Consider the following 16,293-nt stretch of genomic DNA (forward strand, 5'->3'; position numbering starts at 1 on the left):
ATTTCCGTTTGGAATGAATTAAAATATTATCGCCTTTCTGCTTCTCAAATCTTGCCGCCCCTACACAGGGGAACCTAAGCAAAACACAGCTGTGGCAATGAGGACTTGAATTGTTTTTCATTGCGGGCGCTATGAAATTGATTTTCAAGGTGTGAAAAATGCTCAGCTAAGCCCTTGGCCGAAGCAAAATGTGATGGGGGTTTAGGTGTCCGCAAAGGTGTAGATCCAATGGTGAATTGTCAAGCCTTTTGAAAATGGCCTCCTTCTGTAGGTGTGAATCGAAAGGAAAGCTGTCGACTCATTTGTAAATGGGCTATTGTTTCCCTTGAAAGCGCCACATTGCTTCACCCCATAAAAACAAAATTACATCAAATTGTATTTCCTGTTTTTATTTATTCCTATTTTATTCGCTATGCTTGATGAAATCAATTTAGTATGAAGGTATTATAAAAAGAGAGGGGGAAATATTTGTTTCGAATGAAAATGAGGGATGAGATAGATACATTTTTTTATTTAGCTTCAAATGTTATTGATGAATTTTTCATCAGCAAATCTGTGCCAGCTGTGCCAGCCACACACAGGACAGCATATCATTTGAAAACGGAGCATCGGTGCCTGTAGGAAACACTAAACGCAGATAAACCCTTTCATATAAATACTTTAAATGTTTATCTTACTGTCCGGAAACCTCAGACTCCCTTGAGAGAGTGTTAAAGCTCACTTTTTGTATTATTATAATTAGGTGGAACTGCCGCAGTCTTGCTATGAGCTATAGCACCGGCAGTGAGGAGAATATTTTGTCTGCACCCACGTTTGTTGAGCGACAAACCCTGGGGTGCCCTTGCGATGGTGTGGCAGAACATGAGGGGGCCCAACAGCAATCTAATCACTGGAGCAATGCTCCAATTTTGCCTCTACATTCTAGAACCCACGGTGAAACACCTGACCGATTAGGACGCTGTGTGTACGTGTGTATGACGGCTCTAAGGTGTGAACTCTTCACACGTGTGCCTGTGCGTGTAAAAGAATAAATGTTACAAGGCTTGTGAGTGTGCTGATAGGTCCACCTATTTTTGAATGTGTGGGCATGTGACACTTTATGTATGTGTCTCTGTTAGTGTACCTTTGCATCAAGTGCCAATTATTAATATGTTTAAAGTGCCTAGCATAAAAGCTCTAGTATGCTAATGTTATGGCCTTAAAAGGCACTGGAGTTCTGAAGCTATGAGGTCTCAGAAAACATACGCAATAACGGGTCAATACTTTGATCAATCGAGGCAATTACCGTTTAAGGCAGGTTTAGCTGTGCCACGCTAGCACTTTGCCTAGCATCATCACCCAGCATGCCACGTTGAATCCTGAATGAAAAATTCATGAGGATCCCTTTTATAGGGAATATATCAATTGCCAAATTACAGAGGCGAGGGATGGAACACCCAGCACACACTGCTGCTTTAAATTAATCTTTTTTTACATAAAGAGGCCATTTTTGCAACGGAAACGTTTTATGGGACATTTTTAAGGGCATATTTCTTTTTCTAGCCATATCAACACACATTTCTTTAATCTGTTTTGTAAATACGTAACTATTGCTTTCGCTTATAGCGCAGGATCATCTAGTGATTTCTCCAAACTGATCTCGAAGGTACTATTTAACGAGGTGGCTTAATCGAATAAATTCGTACTTTGTGTATCGTGCAAAAACATACAATTTACAACAAAAACAGCAATGCTGAAACCCCCCCATACCTAACATCACTGGCGCATAAGCAAATCAAACGAAAAATGCATGATTGAGATTTAAGAAATCATACGAATTAGCCTAAATTAGCAACCAAAGGCGTTGCAAACATGGCCGCTGAGTGGCACAACTTTCGTAAACGGACTTTGGTAGGGGTGTGACACAACATACTGATATTTAACCGTGGTATAAAAAAATCTTGACTGTGGATGGTTAATGCTACACATATGGTCATAATAATGCGTTTCAAGTTTTGCCTTGAGAGTCACAATGGTTTCAGACTCTGTCTCTCAACAATTACACTCAAAATGTAAGTGTGATTTATTTATTGTTTCAATTAAGAAAGCAAACAATAAACAAAATGTATGATACATTTGACTAATGCCATTTATTTGTCCATTAAAAAACACATTTAAACACATATTGTAATATTGCTAGCATGAATTATTTCGGCCACGATAACCGTGAAGTGAAACATCTGATATCAAGACAGTGTTTTCTCTTATACTGTAAATATCTGGAGCATTTTGATACTGTAAGCGATATCTTTGACCCCCGGGTCCAAATATATGCTCACGTAACCATAAGCTTTTTTTTGTGTTGGTTTTGGGTCAAATCTTCAGAATTCTGTGAAATGGAATTCAAGTAAAGCGTGTTACACATAGCCTAGAGTCTTACACTCATATTGGTAGCTCGAGGTCAGTTATATTAGCCATAATATTTACAAAACGAACATGCAAGAGCCAGGAGATGTGTGGAGCTTAATCAACAATAGATACAGTATAATGTAGAGTTCTTTACGATTTCTCAACATTCCCTTCTCTTCCTCTCCACCAATCCTGTCCTCCTTTTTTTCTTTCATTTAATGGCTTCCTGGGGCACCATGTCTGATTGCCTTGTGTTCTTCCAAGCACAGATTAATCTTTGCAGTCTTAATACCACAAAGGCAAAGTGTGAGCATCTCCATTCAGCGCAGGCCTGCAACTTTTGATCAGATTGAAGAGGATGTTGAAAGCCATTCCTAATTACTTTCTGAATATCACTCAGGACGGTCATTTTGAGAGGTATTAAAATTATTCACAGATATTAGCAGAATGAGTAAATTGATATAGAAGATAATGAAAGCAGTAATAATTTACCACTGGGTGCATTCAAGATTTAATAACTGTGTAATAACTCGGCTAGATTAAAAGTGATTTTATTTGTAAAGGATATTGGTTAAATTACTGCATTTGGTTTAATACGGATGGAGGCACAAAACTGCAACTGAAGTTCAAAGAAGTGAAGTTTCTCTGTTAGTGTATGAGCTTCTGAAATCTCAATTTTAAAGGGTAGAGAGATGTTAAAAATCCATTATATAAAATTTAGCGGTTCATTTTCCCCTCCCCGCTCACTTTCAAATCATTCTGGTGGCTGACAGAGAACTAAGATGTCATCATGCTTTTGCTTCTTTACCGAAGGAGATAACGTATTTACGAAAGCAGTTTGTCCGTTTAGGGCTACTGTACCTCTGAAGACATATTTATATTGCATTTCTGTTAATAGATTGTCCAAAAAAGTACACATTGGACATTAAGGAGCAAAGTATCATTTTCCACACACAGAGAAAGTCCCAAATGTATGGAAGAGTGCAGCCAAAAACAGAAAAATCTGGAATTCTATTTCACTGTAGTGCACTTGACGATACCAGAAATAAGGATTGAAAACAAATAGAAATGTAGAAAAACAGCATTTACTGCACCTTATTTCTTCACATTTCTATAGACATGCAAAAAAGAAATCAGGGCGTCAGACGTGGAATTCAGAACTCTTAAACATTCTTCAAAAAAGTTTATTTTGTGTTCTACAAAATAAAAAGAAATGCAGTTTTATAATGGCATCGGGCTACCGTATATAATATCAGAGGTTCTGTATAGCAGAAGTGAGCATATCATTTTCATTTTAATTTCAACTCTTTCGTGAGGGATGAAAGGCAAGCCGCACTGGGGAAGTGCAGAATAATATTTCAAACGAGTCATGTGAGGTATATTAGTGGAGAATGACCACACAGTTGCCTGGAGTTATAGTTTCTGTCAAAGCGTTATCACAGGGAAGAGAAAAAAGAGCTCCATTAGGCTCTCCAGTCACTGGGCTACATATTTAATGAGTGTCTTTTTATTTTTAGGCCTTTAAATTTGACAAAACTGTTGACTCAGCACAAGTTGAAGCAATCCATGCCAGACCTACAGCACTAACCATTTGGCAGGAAGATCAGACAGGTGGAGAAGGCCGAGAGAATTTAAAAATAACTTCCATATAAAATATCTTATTTAAAGGTCCAGTATGAAATTCTGAGGCATCACTATCGTTGAGGTCACAAATTCGCAGCATTTTGTCACGTTTTCGCTTCTTTGCCCAATAGATAACGTATAAAGGACGTTGTGAGAGACTGACCGGGGTTTGATCTTCAGAACCTACCTTCTCCGAGATAATTAATTATAAAACGCCAATGGGCTTGGCGAATGGCACGCGCATGCCAGTCTCCGCCCCGTACATACGGGTATAAAGGAAGATGGCGGCGGTCATTCACTCACCCTTTGTACTGAGGAACCTGAAAGGGCACTCCCGGTCACTGCAGTGGTTCGGCGCAGCGTTGTGGCATGAAGTTACAACGTCTCGTTCCCTCCATCAGGGAGCGGAGGTTACTGCAGAGCAATCAGGGGTAAGGTGCCTTGCTCAAGGGCCCTTCAGTCATGACCTGCTGGCACTGAGATTAGAACCGGCAACCTTCTGATCACAAGCCCAACGCTCTAACCATTAGGCCACAGCTGACCCCACGGCTGGAGTCAGCCTGGAGCCTCCTCAGTGCCAGAAGGACTGCCAGCAACTCTAGGCAGTTGATATGCCAACACAGTCGGGGACCCGTCCACCGACCCGATACTGCGTGCCCACTTGCACTAGAGAGTTGGTGAGAGAGTGCGAAGGTTCTAAGGCGTTACCGTAATTCGCCTGGTGCCGGAGTGCCACGCCGTCCAGGGAACCCGACTCTATAGCCAGTGCTGAAGCGGTCGCATGTGCATCAACCCGAGAGGGATTACCCCTGTCGAGGACGCCATGTGCCCCAGGAGCCTCTGAAAGTTCTTCAGCGGCGTCGAGGGATTCTGCCTGATCAACCTCAGACAGTTCAGCACTGACTGTGCACGCTCGTTGGTGAGATGTGCTGACATACGGACAGAATCTAGTTCCATACCGTAGCCCCACCAACCAGGGAGGTCACAGCCACCGAGCCCTCCGGCCTGAAACGCGCCAAAAGGGGCGCATTCCAGGACTTGGCGAGCTCGTCATGCACCTCCGGGACCGCAACACCCTGATTGCTATGTCCGCACACACGGGACATACCGTATCAGTGAAACCTGCCTCAGCATGCTTGAGCCCCAAGCAAGTGACACAGGTATCATGGCCGTCAGACTCCGGGACGAGTCTGTCGCACCCAAGGATACAGCTGATTCCACCTATCACTCGCGCCTCATGGCTCTCGTACCGCCTTCCTCACCATACACATACACATATTCAGGCATTTTGAACAAGTAATATTTTAACAGTTTTGAGTCTCTATCATGTGTTTTTCAGAGCATAATTTTCAGAGCTACTGTAGAAACAACATAGCAAAATCCATGTAAGGGGACCAGCGGTGCATGTAGACAGAAATAGCTCATTCTAAGATAATAAAAACATTAAGCTTCATTATGTGAGGTCTTTATACACCTCTGAAGACAAATTTAAGTTATATTAAATTGCATTTCGGTCAATAAACTCTCCAAAAAACTACACACACCATCTGTAATTCGTCATAGTGACCATGGGATGGCAGATTTAAAAATGGACATAAAGCATTATAAAAGCACTGTCGTGATGTGATGATGGTTGGTTATACATAAGATCTGCTATTGTTGGATGTTATTGATGTCCAGCCTACAGCATCGGCACCATATTGGATTTCAAGGCGGTAACAGATGGAGGTGATTTTCAATGAATAATGACTTAATTTTGGTCAGTTCCTCAGAAAAAGTCCTTTTGATTTCTTGACAGCTCGTGGTCACTTCCATTGTTCTGTATCAATGATGTTAAATATGTAATAATGCTTCATAAGTTCCTCATTAAAACATACAGGTTTGGAGTGACATTCGCTTTTGTTTGGTGTGAATTATTCCTACGAATGTGAGAGTTGGCTTTACATTTCTCACAGCAGCTTCTGTCAGGATTTTTACCGATTTACTCTGTTGCTGAAGTTCATCAGGTCTATAACAGAAAAGTCCGCGGCAGGCTCTCAACATTTGCCAAAACCAATCTGCTTACAAGAGATTTCAGCACTGGCTGACTCGTTTGACTTATGAAACGTCGTGGAAAATCTGGAGTCGTGTAGGGACATTGTGTTAGTGACAAAAGACTTCCAGCCCCCTCAGAATTTGGAAGATCTAATGAGAAAAGATGAAATATGAAGTCATTTTCAGTTACCCTTTAAACCGCATCATAAATAATGAGAATGATAGCTGGAGAGTGAAGCACAATCGTGTAACATTTAAACTGTCCAGCTAGAAAGAATGAATGCTGTTAATGCCATAGCTATTCATGACATGCTCAGAATATAAAAGCCTTCATGGCTGAGCAGGCCCATAAGCAACTGCCTTTCCTTTCAGTAACCAAGAGCTTTATCTCTTTAATGGCACAATCAAGCTAGAAATAATCTTTATGTTTATACACTAGTCTATGGACTATTATTCATATTGCTTTGTCTGTGTGCACATAGACTTTTATTCTGGGGAAATGCCCCAAAGATTTTTTGTCATGGCCGATATTTATCCCACATAATTTTCTGCTGTTGAAATATCAGCCTGTCCTCCAAGAAAAAATGACTCAATATGTTGTTTGTGCTCGTAGCGTACTACAACAGTTCACGTTTTAAATTTAAGCGCCATCTAGCGATTGTTATGAAAACGACCCCATGGCATTATGTTCAGACGTACCTTGTCCTTACCCTAAATCTAACCACTTGTCAACCATTAAACATAACACACAAGTAAAAGTACTGTCACATGCATTTATTGCATAAAATGAACAAAACAGTATAAACGTATTACAAACAAGTTGCGTTGCAAACCTTCTGAACATTAGCCATACCATAACTTAATACGTGGACCTCCGGGAATATATTTAAACAAACCGGAACATTAGAATTACTTAATCGTTTACGAGAGCCAATAGGATTTCACACTCAATGCTGACGCAATTATGCTGTCTGTCACGAAACAGATGAAAGCCACTGATATTTCACTATTAAGACTGACATATCTCGCCACCAGATTAGAAAATCGGGAAACAAAGCAGGGCTGCGTTCAGCCCAGACCAAAAGTTGAATCATTTTTGTTGCGATGACGCAAGAGTTGCAAGTATAGCAGCTGTGTGCACAATGACATTTTAAAGGGATACTCCACCAAAAACTGAACCGCTAACATTATTCAAAAATATCTCTCTTTGTGTTCCATCGAACAAAGAAATGTATAATGTTTGGAAGAACTAGAGGGTGAGTAATTCATGACAGAATTTTCATTTTTGGGTGGAGTTCTCAATGTATGAAACGCCCGCGTGTGTCCTGACATGCCTAGCAGTCCTCATTTAGCCATTGTCAACCATGCTTGAATTACATTCAGCTTTTTAGCTGAAATGCGTGTGAGATGTTTTCTCTCAGTGATGAGTAGCTAGTACATCTTTACAACACTCATATAGATCAAACCAGTAGACCAACACTTTATAACACACTCAAATAGATCAAACCACTAGATCAACACACAACTCCCTCTCATAAATCAAACCTTGACCAGAGCAGTAATTCCAGGTGTATGGCCATTTTGATGATGCAGTGCATTTTGGGAAGAGCACTGCCCTTTGTGCACGAGCCTGTTCGAACATGGTCAGGTTTAGTAGGTTCATTAACTTCACCCAGCGATGACAAGGCACTCTCACCTTGGCAAAAGAGGCTTTTAAGAGCGATGAAGCCAGGAGCAGCATGCAATTACTTTTAATGAGCTAAATTAAAATCTATTGCCCCATTAGACACTCACAAACAAAGCTTAAGTAACATCTGTAAATAAAAGCCCTCATCTATGCATTTTTAATATGTAATAAACATTAGCACCTAACGGCCTTAGATGTATACATTAGTTTCCACAAATTGTCTTCCCATCTAATAATCTTTGTAGCCTGATGACTTTAATAATGGAATGCTTGTAATGCACCCGCAAAAATCAGCCAGCACAACACGAACATCTCATTCTTATGTAAATCTGTTTTGGATAGTTTGTGAACTTGTGCAATCGCTCTTAATTTCATAAGCCCACATTTTGTTCCATACAAAAGCTACTATTCAAGATTTTTCCTCATTCTAAAGGCTTATTATAAAAGTGTTTAAAATGCATGGAATGTGCTGCGATTCTATGCGAGTAGGAAATCTTCTTTGGATTAAAGGGAGAGTTCCCCAAAACATTACAATTCTGTCACCGTCTTTTCACCTTTACCATAAATAATGTGTCGTACCTGCATGTTTATTTTCTTTCCGTGGTACGCCAAAGCAAAAAATATCACAATGTGCAATCTATTCTGCTATGTACAGTGAAATGATATGGGGACCAGCGTAGTGTCTGTCAAGCTAGAAAGGACAAAAGAATCGTGAATGCATCGGAAAGTCTAATCTACTATATTTAAAACATCTTAAGACACACAATAGCTTTGAGTTTAGCAATAGTACATTTACTAGCTGTGGTCACTATTCGCCTTAATTCAATGGAAAAGAGCATTTTGGAAAATTCATTTTAAACAACAATTTAGAATTTGTAAATTGAAAAAACAGTGAGTTTGTTTAAGATAACAGTGAGCTTTTTCTTTGAACTTTCAATTTAAGACCGAAGTGTTTTTCTCCAAAGGATTTCTTTCCAACAATCTAACCCAAGACCTGACAAAACCTTTCTGACTCATAATGGCACTTGGATATATTATGGTTAATTTTAATATCATCCCAGCCATCACTGTCGAAGTGATCATGGTCATGTCTGTTGTCATAGTAACAATACACATCATCCTCCATTATCATCCCACAAGCCAATTTATTGTATACAGCATCATTACTCATATACAGCCTATGCTTTCTCTTTGCTTTCCTTCCTTGACAGCCTATTCTGTTTAATGTTTATAGATTTTTTAAGATGAGTCATTTGATAGCGTGTGTGAAGTTATGTATGCAGCCTCACACTCTATGGAAGGGTGGGAGAAACAAAGAAATACAAAGGTGAGAGAATAACAAGAGTGTGTGGGTCACGGGTAAGGGAGACCAAAGAAGGACAGCACTTAACAAACCATTAGGCACTTGAAGTGTTTCCACACTGACACAGGAAGTGAGGTAATAAAATGCAGAGAACAAGATTGATCGGCTATTTACGGTAAACCTTCCTACGGGAAGAGGTTGCTACGGCATTACTGTTGGAAGTTCAGTCCCACACAAGTAGCCCTGCAGGAGTGTTACAGATCTTTGACTTAAAAAAGCAATGAGAGTTTTGCATGCATGATGGATGAAGTTGCATTGTGCATCCATGCGGAAAACTCTGCTGATGTGATACCGAGCTTTGGTTACAAGTTCTCTGCAGATGGACAGTAAAAGAAGTATACATGGTGTAATGGACTGACACATTTGAATGAAGCTAATGAACGTAATTCAACATTGAAAAACCTAGCACATGTTTAGTTACATAATAATGTTTTTCTGCTTGCTAGGCAGTGGCAGCTGAAAACTAAAGGGTAAAACCTCTTTTTTATTGCATATGATTGAACAAAAGTCTCTGTAATGCAATATTTTGTTGGTCTCGTGTTCCATGCAAAAACTGCACATTTTAAAAGCAAATATCTGCTACAGTTTAATTTTGTCAACGTTTAGAGGCATATAGATGACCTCAAAGCTGACTGACACAAAACTCAAACTTGTATTATTAGGTTTTGATTTCACTAAATGAATCAAACGTTCGCAAGCTTTATAAAAGCAGTTTTTTTGTAACCGGATTCCTCTTTATCATCTTTATTCCCGCACTATGTGGTCTCATTCATCTCAGGCAGCTGATACCAAATGTTGACTTGATTGACTATGCAACAGCATAAGAGGATGGACTCACACTCGCACTGCAAATATACCTGTCTATCACACGAGCAACGTACTGTAACATGATGCATTTAATAAACATCTCTCTGTCACCGACAATCAGTTCATGTGCATCACTATTATATATCAACCGTGATACGTATCAACAAGAGAAGATGCATCCAATAACTGCAGAATCAAGCAGAATGAGACATTCACCGGTGAGAACAGAAATCTTCCATTAGGACACTTTGCTCGCATGGCATAGAACATTTCTCCCTTTATTCTCTTGTTTGCCACAATCATCCTACAAACATATTGCCATTCCTTAAACATTAATGAGGCAATGGTTCATTTAGAACTGAAAACCAGGATATTGTAAATAACAAATCATTTTCCAAATGTAAATTGACATTCCATAGCAAATAGGATACGGAAGGGAATTGTAGTTTAAATGTATAAGTTTAAATTGTAGTTTAATAGTTTCGAAATTTGTTTTAAAGGGACAGTTTACCTTAAATTAAAATTCTGTCATTATTTCCTCACCCTGAAGGTGTCCCAAACCTATATACATTTTTTATTATACTATATACATTTATTTTGTTGAGCACCAAAGATGTTTTGAAGAATATTGATAATCAAACGGTTAGGGCACCATTGACTGTCATAGTAGTTTGTTCCATATGGTAGTCAATAGTACCCCGTTACAAACATTCGTTCGTGTTCAGCAGAAAAACTAACTTTATTTACAGGTTTGAAACAACTTGAGTAAAGAATTAGGAATAAGCAGAATTAGTAGGGTAGTAGAAGTAGAATGAGAAATCAACGCTTCAATGCACCCTGAATATACATCCGTGGTTTACAAAAGTAGTTCCACACACTCAAGGCATCTTGGGAAATTCCCTGCTTTCTTCCTTAATTGTTTACATTCTTTTCCAAACTCTTTAGGCAAGTCAACATATGTTTTAAAGAACCAATCATTTCCAATCATGCAGTAATGAAGCTAATGCAATGTTGTGTTTGAAGATTTAAACAGTCTTTATATTTTAATAAAGCTCTCTAAATGAGTAACTCGGCATGAGATAAAGCAATAGTTTCCCAAATGATTCCGTATTAATTATTTACTTATAAACCAACGTCTTTCCAAACCTGTACGATGTTACTTCATGCGTAGAATTCAAATTAATCTGTGAACAAATTGGTCTTTACAGCTGGTTATTTTTTAAAGAAAAAAGTTTCAATGTCATCAGGGAACAAAAATGAGAATTCAAATGTTAGCTGTTCCTCAGGCAAGGCCTCGGAAGACTCATAATAAAGATCATGATTCGTTGGGAAAACCTCTGTACAGAGCTGGTCACTAAGAACTGGTGTTGTATAGAAAAGATTAGCATGCAATATTCCCATTTGAGTTCCACAGAAATGCATAACCGTGTGAGATTGGGATGTCAACTGGGCGAGCAAACAGTCACTACTCCTAAAACATGTAACCAATGAAATGCAACAAATCACCCTTTGTTCTCATCATCCATGTTCCCATATTTGTTTAAACACCCTACTTGACCCTTCAGCTCATAAAAGCTGTATACCTAGACAAAGTAATAATCTTACACTCTCTGTGCTCAAATACACACGACGTACCCAACATGAAACCGATTACCGTGTGTTGACAGAGCCCTGTTATATTTCATGTTCGAAAAGGCTCTATTTTTAACTTCTTCCCAACACCCAACACCGTGTGCTGTTCACACCACAGTGATTGAGATAATTGGTTGGTGTTTAGCTGAGTAGACATTCAAAGACATCCACCCTTCCCTCCGCTGTGCCTTACGATCCACTGGCATTACACACAGTATGTGTTCCACCCACAGGCATTAGCTATTAGAGTTCGCCATGGCCAGACCCTCGTGCGGAGTGCTGGGTAACAGAGCTGTGTTTACACTGCAGATGCGTGAACAAATGATCACAGAGAGAATGACAGAGAGAAATAAAGACAGGCTTCCCTCAGGCAGAAAACGCAGATGTGTGCAGGTACATTGAAATATGAAAACAAGAGGTTAAAATGGGAAGGGAGTGAGAGAGAGAGATGTTTACAGGGTTGAATCGATGGGTGGATGGATGGATGAAAGAATGTGTGTAAGAACTGTTTTTCACTCTGATTTTTATGGTAGAAGGAATATTTTGTTAAAATAAAAAATCTCTCTATCTTTTTTTTAACAGTATCTGTAGCACTGAATTTTCTATGCGAGGGATACCTTCCTGACAGACGGCTGCTTTGAAAAATATAGGAATTTGCACTCATTTTCTGTAAAGAGTGGTCACGCCTTGCAGTAATTCTACTGCAAATGCTCTTCTTGTGCCAAAGTGGCTCTTGGCAAGGTATTAACGTAAACACAGTCAGTTCGTCTTAAGTGAATATAAACAAGTGGGATAAAAAATATGAATCGTTTCTCGTACCAGCCGCTGTCTATTATGCGATTAATTTAAATCACCCAGTAATAATATTTACTTGATTTCTTTCCTACATCTCTGACATCTTTACACATTGAAAAACAGTGGAAACTGCTATGGTTTGAATTTCACTTCTTAATGCTCGGCTAATATTTGTGCATTTAAAAGCATGTTAGTTTTTCTGATTGTTCCCAAACTGGTATTGAAATTCTTGAAATGTCATGGGTGTTGGTACGGAATTTACCTTATCCACACTACCATTGGCATTGATATGCAGCTGTTCAGACTTCTGCTATTTGTCAAGGAGTGGATAGAAATAACGTCCGTTTGATGCAAGACCATCAGAGAACTCTATAATAGGGGACGTAATGGAAGTCTAGGGGAACACCACGGTTAACATCCTTGTACTTTAAGAATAGTTTGAGATGAAAGATAAAAGAGAGATTGAATCTGACTCCAGGTGCAGTGAGAATAAAGAGTAAAACCAACCTCAGTGGTGGAAGGGTAGTGTGAGATGTAGTAAGAAGAAAACTTGAGTTATATGTGAACCCACCTGGAATATGATGTCTTAATTCAGTATGTGAGACCTCTAAGGCTGCTCAGAGCAAACATTATACTGAAGTCTTGAGGTGCGACACAACAAGGAGGTGTTTGGACAAAATAGAAGTTTGGAGTCGTGCCTTACATCTGAAAAATACAACCGGGTTCGAAGGAGAGTGATTCACAAAGTCTTTGACCGGAAAATGTTCCATTATCAACGCGTTGCCATTGACCTACATGCAAAGAACAGCTGTCTTAATCTTGTAGTAACCCAGAAGCATACACATACACACAAGCAGGCTAAGAGTATGTGTGGTTGCGCTAACAGGATTGGCTGGACGGCACCAGGGAGAACAGAGACACAAGGTAAGGCCTGCTTAGCCTCAGGGTTGCCAGATTCTGAGTAATAGACTTCCACCCTAACTCCCAAAGAGCTGACAGAGTGACCATGTCGTGTTGTGGGAAAGATAGAGGTGCATGGCTTCAGAGACTCTCTTTGACAAATTTGACCATTTTGCTCTTAAATCATCTTAACATTTGTGCTTTATAGGCTTTATATAAATAACATTGTAAAGAAAACGCATGCAAGCTCCCAGAATAATATATATTAGGACTGCATGGCTAAATAATGTGACAAGGATGCTAAACTGTTGGGATAAATTTATGGTGATAATCACAATGTCTTGACTGAACTGGAATAATTTAAGCCTTGATATAACCCTCCACTGTCAGATTTGATATTTGGAGTCATAATTGGAATAACAAACTGAAGGGAGATGCAGCGAAGTTTTCTCCACCATCCGACTACATAAAGAGGTGTGAACCTGAGATGTCAGTCTAAAATAACACTAGCTTCTGCTCTATAATCTGAAATAATATAAATGTATTGCAGATAAACAAGTCGTCCCTGTCCTTCCAAAATCTTGGATGTTCAAATTTACTGTTTTTCAGGAACTGGAAAAAATACAGTATTTTTAAATGATTAAATACTGCGTTGTCAATTTTTAAAAGCACTAGATATTTGTAAAACCCAGTAATAATTATAAAGGGACTAATAATGATGATTTATGGCAAAAAAATAGATACAAGGTTTCATCCTGCTACGTTTCGTTATTAGGTAATAAGGTAATTTACCCAAACACACTGTACAAAGTAAAAAATGTACAAGAATTCAAAATTGAGTAAACTGCTTTAATTATGATAAGGCTGATACAAGTTTTTCGAAATATAACTAAACCTTTAACAGGTTTATGCTAATCACAAGTGGCACACACACAATTGGCAGTGATTACATACATTTCTTGACATCCACTAGGTGTGGCACAGTGGCATTCCGATTATTGGACACAGAGTGATGAGCCTGCCAACAGAGTCTAATCAGTTCATTGTTTTAGATTATATCGTGATTCATATCTAATAATGTTAGTCACCACTGGTGATTCTCCACTTGCCAGACAATCTATATTTGGCTGAGAAGAAAAGCACGTTGATGCACAGCAGCAATTCTGTCTGTCACATGGCAACAGAGCTAGTTAAGAATCATAGTTCTAAAGAATGTTAGATTTCTGTCAAAAATGACCTTCAAAATAAATTTACCAGGATCTCTCTCTCTCTCTCTCTCTCTCTCTCTGTGTTAAGTTGTGTTAAGGTCTGTGAACAACGGAAAATTGTAATAGATATTTAGCATTTTATAGCATATTTTAAAATACACTGTATGTTCTGACAGAATAATTATGAATATGGTTTATTTTTATCAATTAGTTAACACTCGTACAATGCATATTTTTATCATATGTAGACCAACTGCATAATGTTTATTATAAACCCCCGTTGAAAGGAAGTGTGGTGCTGTCCATGGTCCTGAATCCAGTCAACTACTCTCCTGGGTTTTATAGGACGGGATGTCTCGTTAGCCTATTTATTATGACATTTCATAGAATTCATTTGGAAACCGGAACGAAAGCCTTTTATATTCAGTCAACTAATCCTCTTGCGAAAATCGCATTCAAATGAAACAAATTAAAGATAAAAATAAACTCGAAAATAACGGTTCCAGCAACCGCCTCACCTTTTCCCTATGAGCAATTTATACTTGCACAGAATCGATGTTTCAATCGATCTGGCACCTATTTACTGCTATCCTTTCAACGAAAAAAAAACTTATGAACACTGCTATTCATTACCCTTTAAAAGGTCACAAACACACAGAGTTAAAGTCTTTTAATAATGCCCCATTTAAACCACGCGCGGATACGCACATCTTCTATACCTACAATACAAATGAAATAGTGGTTAGCCTACCTTGTTTTTGCTCTCAGGATGTCACAACAGATGTGTTTTACTTTGCTTTTACGACAGGTCCGGTCGGAGTCCGATGAATCCTATAGTACTCTGCGCGCTCGCACGAACTCTCCGATGAGTTGACGGCCAAAGGAGATCATCGCATCCAGACCACAGACACCGAGTCTAACACATCCACGCACGGGGCTGTATCACACGAGCAGCGGTAATGTATTTCTGGAGTGTTGTCGAGCTCTGGTTCATTGCCGGACCTACGATCTACCTCGTTTATAACCCTGGCACGATGTCCTTGATGAGTATCCACACTGCATTACAATTGAGATTAGTCGACTGAACGAGCCCGAACGTGTTTGCTAGACATACATTTCTCGTCACAGATTAATCAAAGTCGTTGGGTATACGGTATCATCTAATCCACGCAACGATCTGAAGTCCTCGCCTCCACTCCAGTGTATCCAAACATCATCCCAAGTAATATCCTAGACCGTCTGCTAAAGCATTATTCCTCCCGGTGTGGTGAAAGCCACTCCGACGAGAGAAATGTGCTTCCCGCGACGCAAATGTCAGGCTCTCCCCCTTGTGCGTATATAATAAATGACGAACTGTCAAAGAGGAGGGAGCGCTTCTCCTCGCACCCGCCGCGCTGCAGTTCAGCCGCCGGTAAATGGGAGTGGTGAGGAGACGCACGGAGCGCTGGTCCACTTAACGGGTACGTCCTACCTCTCTCAGTCCCCACGGCCCAAGCTGCAGACACGCCTCGCACTGTCCATTGACAAGCGTTTGAGGGATCTTGTTATCTTGCCATCGTGTTGCAGTAACAGCTTTCAAATTGTCTTGAGAAGCATTCTAGCAAGCTTGAGATGAGTTTCAGCTGAGGCGTCAAGTGCGTGTGTGTGTTGGGGAGGGGGTGTAGGGGGCGTACGGGGTTGTAAAGGGGTGTGTGTGTGTTTGGAGGGGGATCTTGCATTTAAATGAGCGCAAATACAGTACGTGAATGGAATGGATCTTTGATTTTTAAAACGTGATGAGAATTCTTATTCTTTGTCGTTCACCGATGTGCTGCTGGAAACGTTATTTTCTAAATCCCCCAAAAACTGTTGGTTCT

The 16,293-nt window shown here is 39.6% G+C and overlaps 1 protein-coding gene across 1 annotated transcript in view; it reads right to left on the minus strand.

Moving 5' to 3' along the window:
- LOC306899884 (leucine-rich repeat and fibronectin type III domain-containing protein 1-like protein) overlaps positions 1 to 15,914 on the minus strand; it is a 118,587-nt gene extending 102,673 nt beyond the window's left edge. The window contains exon 1 of the mRNA XM_079466462.1: positions 15,189 to 15,914. The gene's annotated coding sequence lies outside the window, so the exon portion shown is untranslated. The remainder of the gene's footprint in view (positions 1 to 15,188) is intronic.
- Positions 15,915 to 16,293: the final 379 nt, after the last annotated feature.

The sequence above is a fragment of the Barbatula barbatula genome, assembly GCF_947034865.1.
Source record: "Barbatula barbatula genome assembly, chromosome: 10".
Classification (NCBI taxonomy): Eukaryota; Metazoa; Chordata; class Actinopteri; order Cypriniformes; family Nemacheilidae; genus Barbatula; species Barbatula barbatula.